Source organism: Eriocheir sinensis, chromosome 37 (assembly GCF_024679095.1).
Source record: "Eriocheir sinensis breed Jianghai 21 chromosome 37, ASM2467909v1, whole genome shotgun sequence".
NCBI classification, from domain to species: Eukaryota; Metazoa; Arthropoda; class Malacostraca; order Decapoda; family Varunidae; genus Eriocheir; species Eriocheir sinensis.
The window spans coordinates 5652748-5676448 of record NC_066545.1 but is presented as its reverse complement, the minus strand read 5'-3'; the positions used below and the strand labels follow the sequence as shown (position 1 = coordinate 5676448).

The window sequence follows — 23701 nt, the reverse complement described above, 5'->3', positions numbered from 1 at the left end:
GTGAGAATAGAAGCAGCAAGGAGGAGGAGAAGGAACAGGGAGAGTGAAAGCAACATGAAGGAGGAGGAAGAGGAGGAGGAGGAACTACAGGAAGGAACGCCATGAGGAGGAGAGTGCAACAAGGAAGAGGAACGTGAGCGAGGAGGAGGAGGAGGAGGAGGAGAATGCAGTAGGAAAGAAGAGGAAAAGTGGAACAAGAAAGAGAAGAGGGGGAAGGCAAAATAGAGAGGAGTGAAAAGAGGATAAGGAAAATGAAAGATGAAGGAAGAAGAAGAGCAAAGCAGAGAAGAAAAGAAAGGAAAAGAGAAGAGACAAGGAATAAAAGATTACAACAAAGGAGAGAAAAAGATGAACGAAAAATAGAGCGGGTAGAGAGAAAATAAGAAAAACGAGTAGATGATGGAAAAGAGAAATAAAGGAAGAAAAAGAAGAGACAAGGAGTAGTAGTAGGAGGAGGAGGAGAGTGCACAACAACAACAACAACAAGCACAGGACAACAAGCAATAGGAGCCAACACCAGGCAGCAAGGAGTCGGTGTCGAGGTCGTCGGAGGAGTCGGGGGTCAGAGTCAGAGGGGAAGGGGTCATAGGAAGAGGAGGAGGAAGGGGAGAAGTGGAACGAAGGGAAGGAGGAGGAGGAGGAAGAGGAGGAGGAGGAGGAGGAGGAAGAGGAGGAGGAGGAGGAGTACGAGGAGGAGGAAGGTCGCTAAAATATACATCTTCCCGGACAGGCTAACAGTAGAGGAGCGTCGCCCGGGGAGATGTGTCGCCCACCAGAGAGCATAACAGCAAGCAGCCGTCGACACCCGCTGATGGATGCTCCCCCTGCGACGCGCCCACCAGCAGGAAGAGGAGCAATAGAAGGAGGAGGAGGAGGAGGAGGAAGAGGAAGCGGAAGACAGGAGAGGAAGAGAGAAAAAGGAGAAATAAGTAAAGGGTGGAGATTAAAACAGAAAATACCAGAGGAAGAGAGCAGGAGTGAAACGCATGCAGTATATACCAGGGAAAAGAAAAAGGGGCGAAGGAGGAGGAGGAGAATGAGGGAACGGTATCATCAGAGAAACAAGAAAACAAGAAGGAAGAAAGTGGAGGAGTGTAAAAGTGAATAGAAGATAAAGGAATGATAAAAGTAGTGAGAAGGAAAACAGGGGGAAGAGGAGAAAAAGAGAGAAGAAGAAACGGTATAGTCTAATAGGCCAAAAAAGAAGAAGAAAGGACATGGATAAGAGAAAATAAAGATGATACAAAAGAGGAAAAAAAAAGCTGACGTCAAAAGCTGCAGAAAAAAGGGTGAATGAGGAAGAGAAGGAAAAGAGGAAAGGAAAAATAAAGGGGGATGAGTAGGAAGAGAAAGGTGAGTAGATAAAGAGCAATAACAAAGATTAGAAAGAAGGATAAAAAGGCAGAAAAAAGTGATTAAAAGTAGGAAAAGGAAAGGAGAAAGAGAATGAAGAGGAGGACGATGAGGAAGAGGGGGAGGAGAAGGACTGGATAGCAGGAGGAAGAGGAAGGAGGTCAAGGATGAAAGTGACAGCACAACGCATGAGAGGAGGAAAATCATGAGGACAAAGGAGGACAATGACAATGAGAAGAGCAGGAGGAGGAGTAAGAACAGGAGGAGGAGGAGGAGAAGGAGTAGGAAGAGGAGGAGAAGGAGTAGGAAGAGGAGGAGACGGAGTAGGACGAGGAGGAGAAGGAGTAGGAAGAGGAGGAGGAGGAAGAGGAAGAGAAGGAGTAGGAAGAGGAGGAGAAGCAGTAGGAAGAGGAGGAGGAGGAGTAAGGAAGAGGAGGAGGAGGGGGAGAAAGAGAAGAGAAAGAGTATATAAACGATGAGGATGAAAGATGAACTGCATAAACAAAAAAGAAGAAAAGATGAGCGAAAAGAATGAAGACAAGTTGAGAAAGGAAAAAAAAAGCCAGAGTGAAAGTAAAAACAAAGGGATGAAGCCAAAAAAAAACAGGAAAAGCATGAAGATGATGATGATGATGAGACAAAATGGTAATTCAACACCAACACCACACATTTAAAAGTTAACTGAATGGATGTTAAAATATTAAGAAAAAAGTGATTAAATTGAATATAAAAAGTACTAATACAAGAAAATAAATGCGTGTGTGCGGAGAGAGAGAGAGAGAGAGAGAGAGAGAGAGAGAGAGAGAGAGAGAGACCATAAATTGTTCTTGGAGAGCGATATAAAAGAAAGGAGGAAGAAAATCCAGCGGAATGGAAAGGACACGGGCGAAGACAAAGACACAAACGCGCGCCAAGAATGAAGAAAAAAAGAAAAGAAAAACCATAAATCAGGTGAAGAAAAAACAGCAAAAAACAACATAATGAAACAACACAAATAAGGAAACTAACCGGAATAACAAAGTGACACAGAAATAAAGAAAACAGGAAAAATAAAATTGATGGAGAACAAATATATACGAAGGCTAAATGGAATAAAAAAGGGACAAAAAATAAGGATAAGACAAAATACCAACGCAAACTTAATAGTGATATAATCGACACCTAAAAAGTAAATAAAACTGTAATGAAAAAATAAAAACCACAAAAATTATACAGGGACAGACGAGAAATGAAAAAAAAAAAAATCAATAAAACGTCCAAAAAAAAATGAGATACCAGAAAAAAATTTACATCCAAAGACTAGAAATGAAAAAAACATAAAACAAAAAATGAAAGCAAATAAAAAATGTTCCTGGAAAAGCGAGGAAACGTCAGAAGACAAAATATAAGAAAACGTTACGAGAGGAAAGAAAACAGGAAACACGAGAGAGAGAGAGAGAGAGAGAGAGAGAGAGAGAGAGAGAGAGAGAGAGAGAGTAAAAGCGTAACCCAGCGCGCCAAACACTATAAAATATACATCTGTTTGCTAGTCCTCAGTGGAGACGGAACGTTATGATAATGTCTCTCTCTCTCTCTCTCTCTCTCTCTCGACACAGAAATATCAAAAGAAAGAAAACGAAGAGAAACAAAAGAAAGTCGGAAGGGAAGAGCAAAGAGAGAGGACGAAAGGTGAAACAAAGGGAATAAATGCTCAGAAGAAAGCGAGAGAAAGAGAAGAAAAGCGATTAAACGTGAGAAGCCTCCAAAAGGGGAAAAGAGAAAGAAAGGAAAAAGAAAGATGAAATAAATATGTAAGAAGAATAAGCCCCTGAAGAATGAGTGATATGAAGACAACAAAAATGACGCCAGAGATAAAGTAGAGGTGAAAGGAAAGAAAAAAAAGGATAATGGAGGAACAGATCAAACGTCGAGCAGACAGAGAATTGAAAGAGAATCAAAATGGTGAAAGAAAGATCCGCAGAAGAATGAATGAAAGGGAGACAACAAAAATGATAACAGGAATATGGAAAGAGAAGTGAAAGGAAAATAAAGAGACAGAACAAACGAGAAAATATGGAATGCAGTAGACGAAGAAATAAAGGATAATGAAAAAGGAGAAAGAGCAACCCGCAGAAGAGTGAATGATACGGAGAGAACAAAAATGATGCCAATAAAAATAAGCAAAGAGAAGTTAAAGAAAAGAAAATATAAAAACAAGCAACAGAATTCAGTAGACGAAGAAATGAAAGATAATGAAAAAGGTGAAAGAGCAACCCACAGAAGAATGAATGATACAGAAAGAACAAAAATGATGCCAAGAAATAGGGAAGAGAAGTTAAAGTAAAGAAAAGAAAGAAACAAACAATAGAATGCAATAGACAAAGAAATAAAAGATAATGAAAATGGTGTAGGAATAACCGTAGATGAAGGAAAATGATACGGAGACAATGAAAATGACGACAGAAATATGGAAAGAAAAAAAAATAAAGAAACAAACGTATATATATTAGAATGCATTAGACAAAGAAATGATAGATAACGAAAATGGTGAAAAAAATAACCCACAGAAGAACGAATGAATATGGAGACAACAAAAATGATAACAGGAATATGGAAAGAGAAGAGAAAGGAAAACAGAGAAACAGAACCAACGAGCACATATACAGAATGCAGTACACAAAAAGGAAGAAAAAAACACAAAAAAAAGAACTGAGGTGGAAAGAGAGGAAAAGAAACAAAATAAAAAAAAGGATAAAAGACGGAGGTAGGAAAAAATATATATAAAAGAAACAAAGAAAAATACATTCCAAAGAGGTAGAGAGAAAGAGAGCTAATGAATATGCAAAATACACGATGAAATAAAAATGGACAAGACATAAGAAAAATAATAGAAGCTTCAAATGAAAGAAGTGCGAAAAATAACCAAAAAATATCCTGTAAAGTAAGGAAAATGATGATAAAGAAAATGAAACGAAAAGATGAAATGATAGGATGCGAAGGGAGAGAGACAGGGAGAAACAAGGAAACAAGGAGGATTAGGAGGAGGAGGAGGAATGAAGAAAGGGAAAGAGGAAAGAACGTGATGAAAGGAAGGATGAAGAGATGGAAAAAGGACTGATAGGAGAGTCTGAAGGAGGTGGATGGAGGGTTGAAGGACGGAAAGGATGGAAGAGGAGCGAATAGAAGAAAATGACGGATAGAGAAAGTATGTAACGAAGGAATGTGATGATGTGATGAAAGGGAGGAAAAATCAAAGTAAGGAAAAGAAGAAAGGATAAGATGAAAGAAGGAATGAGAGGAGAGGAGGGAAGAAAGACCACAATAAACGGAGGGAGTGAGGGAAGGAGTGATGACGGGAAGGAGAAGGATGAAGGAAAGGAGAGGTGAAGGGAGTGTCGAAGGGAAGGAGAGGAAAGGAAAGGAAGGGAAGGAGGAAGGAGGCATGGAGACAAAGAGGAGTGCAGGAAGGATTGAAGGGCCTGTTGAAGGGAAAGAGTGAGTGATGGAGGGAAGGAGGGGGTGAAGGGAGGAAGGGAGGAAGGGAGGGATGGCGGAAGAAATAGAGGAGCTGAGAGAGAGAGAGAGAGAGAGAGAGAGAGAGAGAGAGAGAGAGAGAGAGAGAGAGAGAGAGAGAGAGCGAGAGAGAGAGAGAGAGAGAGAGAGAGAGAGAGAGAGAGAGAGAGAGAGAGAGAGAGAGAGAGAGAGAGAGAGAGAGAGAGAGAGAGAGTTTTCACTTTTCAGGGCAAGTAATATTCAAGTTTTTTCCCTGTTCATCCTTAGTCTTCATTAAAATCTTATTACGGATGGAGAGAGAGAGAGAGAGAGAGAGAGAGAGAGAGAGAGAGAAACTGTGTAAATATTCTAAACTTTACATGCATTCACATATACATTGACATTTTGACACACACACACACACACACACACACACACACACACACACACACACACACATTCAGAATTCAGTTTGATAGTTCGATGGTTGAAGAATAAAGAAAATGAAACAACAAACCATTGGACCAAAAAAAAAAAAACGGGACGAACACAGACGCTAACAAGATGAAAGGATTTGCGGATTAAACTGGAAGCGAGCGTTTGTTTGTTTGTTTGTTAGTTTGTTAGATAGTTTGTGTGTGTATGACGGTGAGCCTTTAATCTCCATCCTGTGTGTGTGTGTGTGTGTGTGTGTGTGTGTGTGTGTGTGTGTGTGTGTATGTGCAATAAATAACGAAACCCGGATGTAAGGTAAACAATTTCATAACACCTGTAAACAAATATTTCATTAACTGTAATATTCGCTAGCAATACCTCCTTTTTTTTTCTAGTACTGGCATCCCTCACGCGCGCGCCAATATTAATTTCACCTTGTAATCACGTCATTTTCTACTGCGTTCGTTGTAATATTCACTTCCAAATAATGAATAAGATGTGGTAGCGAGGGGCTCACGTTTTTTTTTTTTTATATGAAGAAAGTGTTATGTAGCTATTTTTGTTTTAGTTCAATCTTCCTTCTCTTTTTGCATTTCCTCTCTTCCCTCTTGTTTTCCAGTAGCTTTCTCTCTTTCTTCTTCTCTCTATCAAATCTTCGTTGACCTCCCTTGATCTATTTTTCCTCTTTCTTTTTTTTTTCACGTCGCGGCCTATTGCGTCGGTAGGCTTGTTCCCGGTGGGGCCTGATGGTCGGCCCAAAATCTAATTATAACAAGTCTGGTAACTTCTAGCGAAAATCTCGTCGGATTCGCGCAGTGACGTCACGCTGCTTTCAAAGGCTGAGTCCGTTACGTGGGACCGAGTCAGTCTGCAACAAGGCGGTGCTGGTCCCACAACCTTCAATCCCTGTCCTGCACGACAGTTTCCCCTCTGTAAGTGTCAACAAGTGTAAACCTGTCTGAATTCTTCAGTATGGACATCACTCTATAACATTTTGGTGCTAATTTGATCATTAAAGATGTCAAAGTCTCACTGCTACTTTTATTTAACCTGACACTCACTTACATATCGTACACCATGTTATTAGCCCATCACTCTGTGCATCAACTTCACAAGTTGTGATGTAGCCACATAAATGGTAATTATTCCACAAATAGCATGCAAACAGGAAAGTCTACAATAAAGATTCTGACATGAAAATAGAAGTTTTTATTCCATTGCTGAATTATTTAATTAAATGACAAATTGCATTGTAATGTGTAATATGCTAAGTTCATTTCTCTCACTCCTGTCTACTCCTTTCCTCAGTTATTAAAAATTATTAAGTAAGTAATTACTTCAGTCCAAAAATATATAATGATTATATTAATAATTTACTAATATAATAGTGTAAATTGGCCACCCCCCTCACCAGTATTATTAACTAACTGAACTATAAGAACAGGAAGTATAGAGAGAAAAAATATTTTTAATCATACTACTTATATGATTTTTTGTTAGATAAGAATGGTATACTTGCAGTTCATAAAGAAAAAACAGTATGATTAAAAAGGTAGTATACAGTGGACAAAAAAAAAAATACAAATCACCAATCAATTACTCCGTTTTCTGTCATCGGACCCACCTAGGCAGTATGACGTCACCTCTCTGTCACGCCTCTCCTGCGCGTGAACAGACTTGTTATAATTAGATTTTGGGTCGGCCCAGCTGTTCTGGCGCAGGTGAGTGTTTGTAGTGGCGCCAACTTGTTTTGGCTCATGCTGCCCCCTGGAACTCATCTCTGAGCCTCTCTTTGGAGAGATAATCTAGAGTCCGGGTTGATGGGTGGTCTTCACGGCAGCATGTGGGTAATCTTAGGCCACTCGGCGGTGACTAAAAAGTCTCAGCTGTGCGGCGGCCAGGATTCGAACCCGTGTCCCTCCTGGAGCTTCTGAACGCGGTGCCGGCACGCTAACCACTCAGCCACCGCCTCCCTACTCATTAACTCATATTCTTCTCGTTTCTCAGTTGCCATTCTTTATTTTTCCGCTTTTCTCCATACAACCGCTTTTATTCTTTCTATCCTCCATATTGTATCCCTCCCCTTCCTTCATTTCCTCCCTTGCTCGTGCCTTTTACAAACTCGCTAACTATTTTTCTCTCTTTCACATTTTCTTTACCTTTGTTCCTATTTTTTTACTCTAAACTTATTTTCTTTTCTATTACCTTCAAACTTTCAACTACTATTTACTCTTAAACACTATATCCTTTTTACTTTCAGATTATTTTTTTTAATTTGCGTCATATTTTCTTTTATTGGTTTCTCCAACAGACCTACTATCATTCCTTATTTCCCGTCATATTCTTCTCCTTTACTTTCTTACTATTCCCAACATACTCGTCCAGCCATAGCCACTGAGCCTATATACCAATTTCCCTTCTTTTCTCAACATTTTCTTCCCTTTTCTCCCTCCCAGAATCAACCTACCCCTCCTCCTACCCCGGCCTTCAGCACCAGGCCTCGCTACCACTCCTCTCTCCGCACAAACAAAGGAAGGGACAAATCAATACCGGAGACCAAAATTATGAGTACCGCACGGCTGATGAACTGCTCCAGATGGTGATAAAAAAGAGGGAAAAATATGAATTCCCGGCTTTTTTTTCTTGGTTTGTATTCTTTAGTCTGTTTTTTCAGCTTCTCTCCTATTCATCAATTTACACATCTCTTTCTTGATTTTTCTTTTTCTCTTTCTATTCTTCTCTTCTCTCTCTCTCTCTCTCTCTCTCTCTCTCTCTCTCTCTCTCACACACACACACACACACACACACACACACACACACACACACACACACACACACATCAAACTCTTTCTCCTTTCCTATCCCATTACTGTTTTTTTTTCTCTTTCTTCCCTTCTAATACTGTACATAAGAATTTCTTCCTTCCTATCCTATACCCAACTTTGATTTTCCTCTCTTCCCTTTACAAAGCTAACCCAACCTTAGTTATCCCTTCCTTTTCCTCCAACAGGGTTAACACTTCCTTATCTAACCATTCTTTCCATTTCTATTCTAATTAGCCTTCGTTTCCCACACCTGACACCCCCCCCCCCCTGTTCCATTCCCAAAACTAGTCTTACATTCCCTCATTTCTCTTCCCACAGCTAACCCCTTCCTTCGTTCCTATATAACACCTAACCCTTCCTTCCCTTACCTTGCCTGACTCACCTTTCCCTTTACGTTACGAGAGCAAGTCCACCCCTCCTTCCCTTCACTTCACATCAATTCGCTAAACTTCCCTTCTCATACCTTTGGGGAGGCTGTGGCCGAGTGGTCAGTGTTCAGGCGTGGTGATCCTGTACAGGTTCGAGTCCCACTGAAATGCGCTGATTTTTCATACCATCGACGAGTGGCAGAAGATTACCTACATGTATAGATCTTCACTCAACCCTTACTTCAGCGACTTCAGTCAAGAGGAGCAACTGGAAGCAGGATGGCTCTTCGGACGCTATAGGCAGCATTAAGAAAAATACCTAGCCCAATCTTCCCTCCACGGTACAAGAGGTATCCCTACTACCCTTCCCTCCCCTCCACTTTCCTTTCCTTCCTGTAACATATCTAGCTCACTTTTCCCATCACATGACAATAGCTATCCGTCCATCCATTCCCTCCCCTCCCCTTCCCTTCCCATACCTATCCCCACCCAAGACCAGCATATTTAATCTCCTCCTCCTTCCCTACTTGTCCCTCTAACTTTACAACGAACTCTTTCTTCTTCCACTCTTTCCTCCTCCTCCTCCTCGTCCTCGTCACCTCTTCACCTTCCTCTCACACCCTCAGAAGATTACTTTTTCGCTCTTTTTTGTGTTCCTTCCAGAAATTGAGAAAGGGAGTTGACAACCTTATAGTGTGTGTGTGTGTGTGTGTGTGTGTGTGTGTGTGTGTGTGTGTGTGTGTGTGTGTGTGTGTGTGTGTGTGTGTGTGTGTGTGTAGCATTAGTAGCAGAAAAAGGTCTTCATCTTTATCATCACCAAAAAAGAAAGAGAAAACAATACAATAAAAATAAGGTAAGGAGAAGGAAAAAGAGGATGAGGACGAAAAGAAGAGGAGGAGGAGGAGGAGGAGGAGGAGGAGGAGGACGTGGCGGAGGAGGAAGAAAAGTAGGAGGGAAGGAAGGAGGAAGTGTCAGGTAGTAAATTTTAGGATGAATGGGGCCGCTGTACCCGGCAGCAAGGGTGTGGCGCTCTCTCTCTCTCTCTCTCTCTCTCTCTCTCTCTCTCTCTCTCTCTCTCTCTCTCTCTCTCTCTCTCTCTCTCTCTCTCTCTCTCTCTCTCTCTCTCTACGTGATACGATCCCTAAACAATATTCTTTAGTACACGCAACCATTATAACCTCTCTCTCTCTCTCTCTCTCTCTCTCTCTCTCTCTCTCTCTAACACACACACACAGACACACACACACTTCCATATTCATGCAGGGAAATTATAGGAAAGGACCTGAAAAGGGAGGGGGGGAGGGTAAAAGGAGGAGGGTGAGGCAACGTTGAAAGGAACGGAGATGGAAGAGTAGAGAGGGAAGGAGGGAAGGAAGGAAACTGAGGGAAAGTACGTGGGAAGGAAGGAAGATGTGGAAATGGGTGGAGCCGAAGAAGAGGAAAGAGGAGAGAGGGGAGACGAGAGGAGGGGAGGGGAGTGAGTGAAAGAGGGGTAGAGGAAGGAATTAAAGGAGAGGAAAAAGGGGAGAGGTGGGGAGGAAGTGAGGAGAAAGAGGAGTAGAGGTAGGGAGGTAAAGGAGGGAAGGGGAGAGTGAAAGAGGGCTAGAGGAAGGAACTAAAGGAGAGGAAAAAGGGGAGAGGTGGGGAGGAAGTGAGGAGAAAGAGGAGTAGAGGCAGGGAGGTAAAGGAGGGGGAGGTTTGGTGGGATAGGTGGGTGGGAGGGGTTGACGCACCAATGAAAGGAAAGGCAAGGTAAGGGAGGGAGGCGAGGGAGAGAGAGGGAGGGAGAGAGGGAGGGGAAGAGCGGGGAGCAACACGGGTTTATGGGGAGCTGCCCGCCTTTTGTCACGAGGTAGGAATTTATATAATGGTTATTCATTTTTAGGTCACGGCTCCATTTCATTTCGCTGATGTATAAAATTTCCCGTGAATGGCTATAGATATACAAGCCAACAGATTGATGAAACATTTTTTTTTCTCTCTCTCTCTTTCCCGTGTAAAACATCCATAACGTTATATGCTCTCTCTCTCTCTCTCTCTCTCTCTCTCTCTCTCTCTCTCTCTCTCTCTCCACACCACCTGTCATTTAAATAAAAATTCAATTTCAGGCCCTCAAAAAGAATACATTTATGCAATCGTCACACATACACAGGAAAAAAATAAGCTCAACTATTTTTGTGTGTTCCATCTGAGCTCAAACCCCGACATTAAAAAAAAAAAATGTTCATTCTTTTTATATTTCGTGCTGGAGTGAATGCGGCGGAAAACGGGGAGGCATAACAGCGTGATGACGTGTGTTGCGTTGTGTTGTGTTGCGTGTGTGTTGTGTTGTGTGTGTGTGTGTGTGTGTGTGTGTGTGTGTGTGTGTGTGTGTGTGTGTGTTGTGTTGTGTTGTGTTGTGTTGTGTTGTGTTGTGTTGTGTTGTATTTCCCTGGACTGATGCCATCTCATGTGTCCCTGATCTGAAAGCCTTCGGTTCTCACCTTCGGGTTACTCGTCTTAGGTGTTACCGCACTATCATACCGAGGGACGGGACACAACCTCCTGCTGACACCCGGTACCCATTCACTATAGGGTCATAAGGTGCGTAGGTGTAAGGAGAATGCCCATCTATATCCATTAAGCCAGAGAATCGAACCCGGGCCTCGCGGTTGAGTCAAATGCACTAACCGCACCACAGCCACCACCACCACCACAACCACAACAACAACAACAACAACAACACGCCGCCGTTACGTTGTTATGCCTCACAGTTTTCCGCCACATTCACAGCGGCAAGAAATATAAAAAAATGAATAGTATTTTTTTTTTTGTCGGGGTTTGAACTGAGTGTTGTATTGTTGCGTGTGTGTGTGTGTGTGTGTGTGTGTGTGTGTGTGTGTGTGTGTGTGTGTGTGTGTGTGGGTGGGTGGGTGGGTGTGTAACGGAAAATATAAAGTTTCCATAAAAAAAAGGCAAAATATGTGGCTTTCTGGTTCTGATACAAAGTTAAGTTTATTATTTTTACAAACGGATAAAAATAATTCAGTCTCTCACCACCTTCAGTCACCAAGACCATCGCTACGTATAACAAACTGCCAATACTCCAACTGTTTGTTGTTGTTGTTATTGTTGAATCTCGTTACTTGAAGCGTTACTGAGGGCGTGACAAACAACATCGGGCGCCCACTCACACCGTGACACTCTGAAAATGCGGAGCGTAGTCACAAAGGAAAATAGGAACCGATCTTGTTAGTTATTTCTGACAGTGGTGACTTTATAAAAGAAAAAGAAAACCCATCTAGTTATTTTTCACTGTAGTGGCTGTAATAAAAAGGTACAAACTAACCTATTTTTGTTTTTTTCTACACTGATGGTTATAAAAGTGACACCCTCGCTTTATTTTTTTCAGTACTGAGCTTCATATATTGTAAAAAAAAAGTACCTTCCCATACAGTACTTCACCACTGTATATAACATTTTAGTGCGTTGATTAAATGCAATTTGTATATACTATGGCCTCCTATAAATCTGATTTCATATGCACGCAAATAATCTCCGTAACAACAAAACACTCCGATGAGAGCTGACTGATGGCGAATAAATGATATAAAACCAGGGTTGGCAATGATTAAATCAAATTGATTTGATCAAATGATTAAATCATTGATTCTTTTACTAAAAATAAAAATCACTCTTTTTTTTCCTAAAATATTCCATAAGTTAAATGATGTGCTCCGAACAGTGACTGACCAACTGGTGGAAAATACATATACTGTACTGAGTTTAGTGAGTTATTTTGCTCTAATGTTGCCAACTTGCCATATGTTTTTTACTAGGTAAAAAATCAGCCTCCTTTGGTCTTTACTAACTTGGCAGGCAATGTATAATAATAATAACCAAGGTTAGCAACCAAACAGTAACAGAATAAAAGTAGATATTCTTCTGTATGGTAATAATACAATATGCTGTCATGAAAATGACAACTTCAGGCAACTCTATCTGTCCTAAACCTGGTCCTGAACCAACTACAAACAAATATTGAACAAGTATGTATCTGGATCCTTGACTGTGCTCACACTTACAGGCCCTAAACTTAAAGTAACAAAAAAAATATTTAAAAATATAAAGAAAGATTTTTTTTTTCTTTTTAAAGTCAAAAAATAGTATTGCCTGTAATAGTATTGACACACCCCATCGTTACTTTTCCTGAAACATAACGTACTGGTTTACTTATCTGTTGGGACAGCATTTTCCTGTGCTTATGTTCAGTCGCTGTTGTCCTTCTCTGCCCTCTTATCCTCTCATTCCGTTCTCCTCCCGTTTCTCCTCCTCGTTCTCAGTGGTGTATAGTGTGCCCGTTTCGTTACCTAAGAACAAACATAAGGAGTCTGTAAGTGGCCGGTAACTCACTCAGTCCCTCGGCACACACGCAGTCTAAAAACGTTGAGTGTGTACGTGTCTCTCCTTCAACGCTCGCAGATTAGCTTCCCACATGTTGGCGTGCCGCCTGATTATGTTGTCTGGCGGTGTTTGTGGTGCTGAGTGTGGCGGGGAGGGTGAGTGAGTTACGCGCCCGCCCCACCACAAAACGATGACCCACCCCAGTAGGAATATGTTTGTTTAGCTCGAGATCAGGAAATATATGCCAGAAAGGTTTATTTACTTTCTGTTGTTGTTGGTGGCAAAACCAGCGGGTGTAGTTATAAGCGAGTTGCAGGCTAATGCAACAAATAAACGATGATTCAAAAAAATAAGCGTAGCTCAAACATCAAGAAATATGGTCACTTGAGATTAATATTTATACTGCTTAATATTGTAAGACCAGTGGATGCAGCTACGAGAGAGTTGCTGCTTTATGCGACCAGAAAACGATGAATCCTTATAATACGCGTAGCTCAGAAAAATAAAAAGTATTTGCTCTTATGATTTGTATGTTGTTTAGTTGCGTTTGTGTCGAGACCAGGGAAGGCGGCTATGAGTTAAATTACGGCATCACACAGCCAGAAAACGATGCCGATACTTGCCAGAAAATTATATCTAGCTAAACAAAACAAAAAAACATGCATGGATTATCATATTTAGCTGATAGTGCCGCCAAGCTCACTACCTTTAGTTTTGTACGACTCCCCTCTCACAAAAAAAAACGAAAGGAAGAAGGAGGAAGGAATGATTCTCTCTCTCTCTCTCTCTCTCTCTCTCTCTCTCTCTCTCTCTCTCTCTCTCTCCCCATAATATAATGTGAGGAAACAAGTACTGATTACAGAAATAATCCTTCGTTACTCTCTCTCTCTCTCTCTCTCTCTCTCAGATCAAGAAACCTGACACAATATTTCCTTCGTGGTCCAGGGCGATGCTCCAACAACAGCATAAAAAGCGAAAAAATAAATAAAATCACGCACAACACACGGCCATAACCGAACACAAGGGAAAGAAAAATACCAGTGCGATTGATACACGATACAAAGCAACACACAAAAAAAGATAAAATAAAACACTCGCTATCTCCCGCCGCGATGAGTGGGTGAAACGAAACGGGAAAAACGCGAATTGCGAAAACAGGAAACTATGTAAACTGATAACACCTCGTCGATTTTTTTTCCCATTTGTGGTCAATGAGCATTTTTTTTTTTCGGGTGTTCATCTCTACGGGCCGAGGCGGAGGCGATGAACTTACGAGACCTTTGCTTTCTGTTAAAAAAAAAAAGAGGAGGGAATTAGAGGAGGAAGATGGGAGGGAGGTTAAAAGAGAGAAGTGGTTAAAGAGAGAACAAGGTAATCTTCCTACGCAATCTTCCTCCCACTCTTCCTCCTCTCCTCTTCTTCTTCTTCATCTCCTTTCTCATGTTTATCCTCCTCTTGCTCTTAATCCTCTTTCTATTATCCTTTTTCATCCTCCCCCTGCTCTTTCTCCTCCTTTTCCTCTTTTTCCACCATTAATTATTTCATCATTTTCATTTTCTTCGAACTCTATCCTTCTCCTCTTCCTCTCACTTTTTTATGCTTTTCTTCTTTTTCTTTTTCTACTTTTTCTTTTCTTCTTCTTCCTCCTCTTCCTCGCCCTTCCTCGTGCTTCTACCTCTACATCTTCTTCTATTCCTTCTACTTCTCCTCCTCCTCCTCCGTTCTCTTTTAATCTTCTTTCTCCTCATTTCCCTTCAAAACTATCCTCTTCTTTTTCCTTTCACTTTTTTTTTTTGAGCAAAGGAGACAGTTCAAGGGCACACAAAAAGCAAACATTAATAAAAAAAAGCCCGCTACTCACTGCTCCTAAAAAGAATCCAAAGAGGTGGCCGAAAGATAGGTCAGTTTCGGGAGGAGAGGTGTCGTGATACCCTCCTCTTGAAAGAGTTTAAGTCGTAGGCAGGAGGAAATACAGATGAAGGAAGAGTGTTCCAGAGTTTACCAGCGTGAGGGATGAAAGAGTGAAGATGCTGGTTAACTCTTGCATAAGGGGTTTGGACAGTATAGGGATGAGCATGAGTAGAAAGTCGAGTGCAGCGGGGCCGCGGGAGGGGGGGAGGCATACAGTTAGCAAGTTCAGAAGAGCAGTCAGCGTGGAAATATCGATAGAAGATAGAAAGAGAGGCAACATTGCGGCGGAATTTAAGAGGTAGAAGACTATCAGTATGAGGAGGAGAGCTGATGAGACGAAGAGCCTTAGCCTCCACTCTGTCCAGAAGAGCTGTGTGAGTGGAGCCCCCCCACACATGAGATGCATACTCCATACGAGGGCGGACAAGGCCCCTGTATATGGACAGCAACTGTGCAGTTGAGAAGAACTGGCGGAGACGGTACAGAACGCCCAGCCTCGAGGAAGCTGATTTAGTAAGAGATGAGATATGAAGTTTCCAGTTGAGATTTTGAGTTAAGGATAGACCGAGAATGTTTAGTGTTGAGGAAGGTGATAGCTGGGTGTTGTCAAAGAATAGGGGATAGTTGTTTGGAAGATTGTGTCGAGTGGATAGGTGGAGAAACTGTGTTTTGAAGCGTTGAAGGACACCAGGTTCTTCTTGCCCCAATCGGAAATAATAGTAAGGTCTGAGGCTAAGAGTTCTGCAGCCTCCAGCCTTGAGTCGTTAAGTTCCTGAAGGGTGGGTCTTCTATTAAAAGAAGTTGAATAATGCAGAGTGGAATCATCGGCGTAGGAATGGATAGGACAGTTCGTTTTGGAAAGAAGATCATCAATGAACAACAGAAAAAGAGTGGGAGATAGGACAGAACCCTGTGGGACACCACTGTTAATAGATTTAGGGGAAGAACAGTGACCGTCTACCACGGCAGAAATAGAACGGTCAGAAAGGAAACTGGAGATAAAGGTACTTAGAGAAGTATAGAAAACGTAGGAGGGTAGTTTAGAAAGCATAGAATTGTTCCAGACCCTATCAAAATCTTTTGTTATGTCCAGCGCAATAGCAAAAGTTTCACCGAAACAGCTAGAGAGGATGACCAAGAGTCAGTTAAGAAGCTAGGAGGAGATCACCAGAACGCCCCTTGCGGGGGAGATCACTCCAGAAACGCCCCTCAGGAACCCATACTGGCGATCAGATAGAAGGTCAGAAGTGGAAAGGTGCTTTTGAATCTTCCGGTTGATTGATTCAAAAGCTTTAGATACACAGGAAAGTAAAGCTATAGGACGGTAGTTTGAGGGATTGGAGCGGTCACCCTTCTTAGGCACAGGCTGTATGAAGGCATACTTCCAGCAGGAAGGAAAGGTAGATGTTGACAGGCAGAGGCGAAAGAGTTTGACCAGGCAGGGTGACAGCACGAGGCACAGTTTTTAAGGACAATAGGAGGCACTCCATCAGGTCCATAAGCCTTCTGAGGATTGAGGCCAGAGAGGGCATAGAAAACATCATTTTGAAGAATCTTTATAACAGGAATAAAGGAGTCAGAGGGGGGATGAGTGGGAGGAATATGCCCAGAATCGTCCAGAGTGGAGTTTTTAGAAAAAGTTTGAGATAAGAGTTCAGCCTTAGAGATAGATGAGACGGCACTGTTGCCGTCAGGACTGAGGAGTGGAGGGAAAGATGAAGAAGTGAAGTTGGAGAAGTTTTTAGCTAGATGCCAGAAGTCTCGGGAAGAGTTAGAGAAAGCAAGGTTTTGGCATTTTTTATTAATGACAGAGTTTTTGGTTAGTCGAAGAATAGATTTGGCACGATCCGGGGCAGAAATGTAAAGGTCATAATTAGCATTAGTTAGAAGGCTCTGGTACCTTTTGTGAGCTGCCTCTCTATCATTGACAGCACAAGAAGAAGCGTGATTAAACCAAGGCTTTATAGCGTGAGGAGTAGAGAAAGAGCGAGGAATGTATGCCTCCATTCCAGAGACAATCACCTCTGTGATGCACTGAGCACACACAGAGGGGTCTCTATCCTGGAATCAATAATCATCCTCATCCTCAGGTCGTCCCACCGAGCTGAAGCAAAATGCCAGAAGCATCGCCTCTTCGGTGGGTCCAGAGGGTGTACAGGAGCGATAGGACAGGATGCAGAAATAAGATTGTGATCGGAGGGGCCCAACGGAGAGAACAGTTTGACAGAATAAGCAGAAGGGTTTGAGGTAAGGAAGAGGTCTAGAATGTTGGGCCGATCTCCAAGACGGTCGGGAATACGTGTAGGGTGCTGGACCAACTGCTCTAGGTCGTTGAGGATAGCAAAGTTGTAGGCTTGTTCACCAGGATGGTCAGTGAAAGAGGATGAAAGCCAAAGCTGGTGGTGAACATTGAAATCTCCTAGGATGGAGATTTCAGCGAAGGGAGAGTGGGTCAAGATGTGCTCCACTTTAGAATTCAAATAGTCAAAGAATTTTACATAGTTGGTAGAGTTAGGTGAGAGATAAACAGCACAGATGTATTTAGTAATAGAATGACAGTGAAGTCTTAACCAGATGGTGGAAAATTCAGAAGAGTCAAGGTCGTGGGCACGAGAGCAAGTGATGTCGTTGCGCACGTAGGCGCAACATCCAGCTTTGGATTGAAATTTAGGATAGAGATAGTAGGAGGGAACAGAGTAGAGATTGCTGTCAGTATCCTCAGAAACCTGTGTTTCGGTAAGGAAGAGAAGGTGAGGTTTAGAGGAGAGATGATGTTCCACAGAATGAAAATTAGAGCGAAGACCGCGAATGTTGCAGAAATTGAGAAGAAAGAGGTTCGAGGAGTTATCAAGACACCTCTCGGGTCGGCAGCCAGAAGGGGAGTCCTCCCTGGGGCAATTTGTGGTCCCCCCCCCAGGCGGGGACTCCGAGGCTTGGTGTATGTGCGCCATTTTGAAATTTTAATTTTGGGAAAAGGTGTATATGTTGTGTGAATGTAGTGTGGTGTGGATAAAGAGAGGATCTGTCTTTAGAGAGCATGCTGAACTACTCTCCGGTGTTGGTGAGACAATAGGGAAACGGTTAGTGAGGACATGGAAAGGGTCTTTGGAGGGCTTCAGCTCCCTTCTCACCTCCCATATATACCTCACCGGGAGTGGCTTGCGCCCGTTCGGTAGGTGTCTTCCTACCTTTCTCCTCATTTCCCTTCAAAACTATCCTCCTCTTTTTCCTTTCACTTTTTTTCTCTTCCTTTCTTCTTTTCTTCTTCTTTCCTCCTCCTCTTCTTTGTCCTTCCTCATGCTTTTACCTCTACACCTTATTCTAATTTTCCTCCTTCACATTCTCCTACCTCTCCTTGTCCTTCTCCTGTTCCTCTTTCTCCTCCTCCTCCTCCACCTCCTCACACTCGTCTCAGCAAAGTGCTAAAGTCGTGAATAACAAGTCAAAGAAAACAGTAAAGTATTCCTGTGTGTGTGTGTGTGTGTGTGTGTGTGTGTGTGTGTGTGTGTGTGTGTGTGTGTGTGTGTGTGTACCCCGCGTAACTCACAGACTCCCTCCCCTCCTCCCCCCTCCCCCACACCTGCGACCCCACACACACCTGTTCATGCCAATATGGTCCGTTTCCTTCTTAATATTCTGAGGTCGACGTTCCATCCCATCTCACTCTTTTTCCTCCTTCTCCTCCTCCTCTTCTTCCTCTTCCTCCTCCTCCTCTTCCGCTTCCTCCTTCGTTTCAATCACCACCACCACCACCACCAAAACCACTAGAACCTCCTCCTCCTCCTCCTTCTCTTCCTCTTCCTCCTCCATTTAAAACAAATAATACTACAACCACCATCACAATCATCTTCCTCCACCTCCACCATATCATCATCATCATCATCATCATCATCATCATCATCCACTCCCTCTACCTTCTCCTTCCTCACTTATGGAAATTCAAAAAACAGAGATTACCCTAAAGAGAAGTAAAAAGAGAAAAACAACAGCACTAATGATAATAACAATAGTAATAATTCGTTTTAATAGGCAGTCTGGGCCCGTAGGATTAATTACGAGCCTCGCCAGACCAACAAAAAACCTAGAATCCTGCTTTTCAAACGGGATTAATTACCAGGTGGGCTAAACACAGGTAACTCCAGCCGCCCAGGTATTCATCATTATTATTTATCCCCCGGGGCCCACGCTAGGTTAATTAGCATAGCACACCGTTGCTTTGTGGGGCCGTCTATGTGGCATGATAGTGTGTGTGTGCTCTATGTGTGTGTGTGTGTGTGTGTGTGTGTGTGTGTGTGTATGACTCTCTCTCTCTCTCTCTCTCTCTCTCTCTCTCTCTCTCTCTCTCTCTCTCTCTCTCTCTCTCTCTCTCTCTCTCTCTCATCTGTAGTTCACTTCAGCGTATTTTTTTCATTCTTTATCCTTTTGTTTTTCCTATATTTAGAGTTCTCTAGCTGAGCACTTTCTTCTCTTCTCTTCTCTTCTCTTCTCTCCTCTCCTCTCTCTCTCTCTCTCTCTCTCTCTCTCTCCCACGCCATCCAGAATATTGAACATTAAAATCGAGGAATATTCGAGAGAGAGAGAGAGAGAGAGAGAGGCCTTCAAATTTCCGAAGAGGATATTGTCTCGTGCAAAAACCCAGACGAAGGAGGAATGAAGCTCAAGAAAATATTGTCCTTGACGAGAGGAAAGGAAGGGGAAGAGAGGGAGGGAGAGAGGGAGGGGGAGAGGAAGGGAGAGTGATGGAGATGGAGGGCGGCTGCGAGAGTGAGGGTATGTAAAGAAGAATGAAAAGGGAGAAAGGGATGGAATGTGAAAGGGAAGGATGGAAGTAAAGGTGAAGGATAAATGGAAAGAGGGAGATAAGGAAGGAGACATGGAGGGAGAAAGGAAGGGAGACGGCAGGAGTGAAAGAGGAAGTAAGGGAAGAAAGGAAAGAGAGAGAGAGAGAGAGAGGGACAGAGGAAGAAAGGGATGAAGTGTGGAAGGGAAGGATGGAAGGAGAGAGGGAGAGGTAAGAGAAAAAGGGAGAGAGGGGTGGAGGGAGGGAGGAAGGAAGGGAATGAAATCAGCAAAAAAAAAAAAAGACAGAAGTAAAAATAAAATAAAAAAGAAATAGATTAAAAAGCAAAACAAAACCCATGAAAACATATACTACAAAAAAAAAACGTCTCCATCAGTAATATGAGAAGCAAAACATGAAGCAAAAATAGCAGAAAAAAAAGGAGGAAAAAAGTGAAAGGGATGGTGGCTGGACTTGCAGGAGAGAGAGAGAGAGAGAGAGAGAGAGAGAGAGAGAGTCACCCCCACGAATATAAACTGCATGCACAAGAACGTTTAACGAGGCATAAGTCTTTGTAATGTCCCGGACGCCTTGAGGAACGCCTGGGAATCAAGACGTTAATGGTAATAAATGGGGAATGACGGAAGGAGGAAGAGCAGCAGGAGGAGGAGGAGGAGGAGGAGGAGGAGGTAGTGAAGGCGTTGGACGAGCAGGCGGTGGTAAGTAGGAGAAGCATGTGGGTGGTGGTCATGGTTGTGGTGGTGGTGGTGTTGGAGGAAAAGGAGGAGGTGGAAGAAGAGGAGGATGAGGAGAAGGACGACGACGAGGGCGAGGATGGGGCCATGGAAAAGGAGGAGGAGGAGGAGGAGGAGGAGGAGCAAAAGAAGAAAAAAAGAGGGAAAGGAAGAAAAAGAATAGGGATACTTTAGAAACGAACTTTAGGATGATGATAATTATAATGATGAAAGAGAAGAAGGAAAGGAAAAGAAAAAGAAAAAAAAACAGGAAGAAAGAAAAGCACGATGATGATGATGATGATGATGATGATGATGATGATGATGATGATAGAAGAAAAAATGAACGAAGGAGGAAAGAAAAGACTCACAAAGAGGTAAAAAGAGAGAAAGCAAGGAAGGACAATGATGTAAAGGGATGGATACTAACTTTGAAGGGCGATAAATAAGGATATGGAACACGCCAAAGGAGGAAGAAAGAGGAGATGGAAGAGGAGAGGGAGGACGAAGAAGAGGAAGAGGATAAAAAAAATAATTGCAGGAGCGATTGATGGAAGGAAGAAGAAGAGGCAAGGAGGAAAAATGCAAACTGATAGGACACGAGTTTAATGGTGAAGAATGCGGGACGGTGTGAGAGAGAGAGAGAGAGAATTTCAAAAAGAGCCCGCATGAGAAACCAATGAGCAAGTCGCAACACACACACACACACACACACACACACACACACACACACACACACACATGCACGTCTCTTCTAATCTCAGCCAATCACCATGAGGACTTGCCTTAAAACTAGACCAATCACGAAAGAGTTTGGACGGAAGGAGAAGGAATAGGAGGAGGAGGAGGAGGAGGAGGAGGGAGAGGAGAGGGGGGTAGAAGCGAGAGAAGGTAGTAAGAGGAAAGAAGCAAAGAGAGTAAGGAAGGAAGGAAGGAAGGGGTGAAGATAGAAAGAACGGGAAGCGTGGAAAGGAGTGAAGGAGAGGAAAGGAGTGAAGGAGAGGAAAGGAGTGATGGGAGGCGGTGGTAAGGGTGCAGATAGGGCTGAGGGAGGATGAAGGAGATGCACCAATCAGCATTAAGGAACACAACGACGGCAGCCAATAGCAAGCCGCGACACCGGGACGACACCCAGCCTCCCGTTTTCTTTAATTTAACGTCTGGAAGGAAGGGAAAACAGAGGAGGATGAAGGTGAAGAGCAGGAGGAGAAGGCAAAATTTACTCTGTTCAAATTAACATCGATAATAAGCCCCGCTCATGCCTTCCCAGCAGCCACCAATAAGATATAACCTTTCCGAGCATCCACCAATCACAAGTATTCGAAGGTGGAGAGTAGGCGTGGCTTTCCTTTGAACTGGCCAATGATATGCACTTGCTGAGGAAGGGGGAGGGGCCTATTGCGTGGGTAACTTGAATACGGTGAAGTTGTCTGTGATGAGTGAGGTAACCAAATAAAGAACACTATAAAAAGGACTCGTTATTTACCTTGTTTCCTTTGGGTGGTGGAGGTGGTGATAGTCGTTGTCGAAGAAGTAGAAGTAGTAAGGTAGGAAGTAGTAAGGTAGGAAGTAGTAAGGTAGAGTATGGTAACCAGATAAAGAACACAGTGCAAAGGACTTCTTATTTACCTTATTTCCTGTGGGTTGCCGTGGTAGTAGTAGTCGTTGTTGTTGTTGTTGTTGTTGTTGTTGTTCTTGTTGTAATGGTAGCACTTTCATTACGGTTCGTTACATACGCGCACACACATTATGGTCCAAATCTGCCGGAAGAAAGAACAGAAAACATGAATAAGAATATAAAAGAGGAAAATACCTGACTAAATAGCAATAAATACTAAGAGAGGAAACCTTTTTTTTCATATCATTAACAGAGGAGTTAAAATTATCATCCTTTATATGGAGGGTGATAAAACAGTAGACTGCACTAAGACAAATATTACGGAAAAAAATAAGCTCCTGTCAAATTGAAGACAAGAAAACACCAACATATACGATAAAAAATAATCCAGCATCCCCAAAAATGCATAACAACAGACGCAAACAAGTAAACAGATTCAAACTATCCGGCACGAGGAAGAAAAGAAAAACAAAATTCGCAGGAACATAAAAGTGGTGAAAATGGCCAAAGTAAATACCAGTGCTGGCTGTGAGAGGCGAATAAATCATGGAGTGGCTGACAACAGTGATTGATGGGCATTTACGGTTCAGCACTCGGGCGAAAATTGATTTGTTAGGTGCAGCTCCGAGTTTTAATCCACTTGTTGTTGCCGCGATGCCCAGCGAGGGAGTAATTGTCGGCGGGCGTATGTGTGGGATCACTCTTCCTCGTCTACCTGCGGGGAAGTGTACAGTGCGGCCAAGGGCGGGGCAATGAAAAACAACTGACCAAAGAAATAAAGATAAATAAAACTGTTGTAAAAAAAAGGGGTAAATTCTCGACGGTGTGTGCGGGATCACTCTTCCTCGTCTAGCTGCGGGGAGTGTACAGCACGGCCAAGGGTGGGGCAATGAAAAACAACTGACCAAAGAAATAAAGATAAATACAGGTGTTGTAAAAAAAGGGGTAAATTCTCGACGGTGTGTGTGAGATTGCTTCTCCTCGTGCAGTGGCCAGGGAAGGGTACAACGGGGAGGAGGGTGAGGCAATGAAAACTTGGCATATAAATAAGTGTAAATAAAAACACATGACGAAAATACGGGCAAACTCATGCAAGAATGAAACCTAAATATAATACAAATAAATATATATCAGTAATTTAAACCAGCGAATATGAGCGAAAAAAAAGATAAATAAAAACACCCTTCATATATAAAGAAATCCTGCCACACATAACAGTAATTACGACAACGATATATTATTTTTTGTGGTTTTTAGTGGGAGTCTTTTGTTGCTGGGGGGGGGGGGGGTTGATTAGCTTGTTTGTTTTTCTGCCTTCGAGTTCCCGCCTTTGCTGTAAGAAGACAACAACAAAATAAATTAATACATATATAAACAAGCAAAACTAACGACCCCTTGAGCACAGGTGAGCCACGCGCTGTCGACGGCTAAGAGTCTCGAAAAAGGAGGAAATGAAATAGAAGCAAAAATAAAATGAAGGAAGGGAAATGAAGATCTGGAAGTCAGGCTGGAGGCAACTTGTAGGAGGAGGAGGAGGAGGAGGAGGAGGAGGAAGGGGGAACGAAGAGGAAAAGGAAAGAGAAAGAGAAAAAGACTAAGAAACGTGTGCAGGTTAATTAAAGTGCTGAGCCGTGTCGTGTGTGTGCAAAACTCTCCGGACAGTTTAATGAAAGTTTGAACGCGTGTTTTAATTATTAGCAGCGCGTTAGGGGGAAAGGCGGACGGACTGACTTGTGCTGAATAACGGCGGGGCAGGAGTGTGAAGCTAATGTGTTGATGCTCATTTCTTAGTGGTTCCATAAGCCAAAAGACGAATTGGATGA

General features: G+C 42.7%; 1 long non-coding RNA gene across 1 annotated transcript in view; it reads right to left on the bottom strand.

Moving 5' to 3' along the window:
• The window catches only part of LOC127008127 (uncharacterized), a 107529-nt gene extending 85507 nt beyond the window's left edge, over nt 1–22022 (bottom strand). Inside the window, exons 1-2 of the long non-coding RNA XR_007760819.1 lie at nt 21890–22022; nt 12657–12801 (exon numbers count right to left, since the gene is read on the bottom strand). This is a non-coding gene — a long non-coding RNA (uncharacterized LOC127008127). The remainder of the gene's footprint in view (nt 1–12656; nt 12802–21889) is intronic.
• Nucleotides 22023–23701: the final 1679 nt, after the last annotated feature.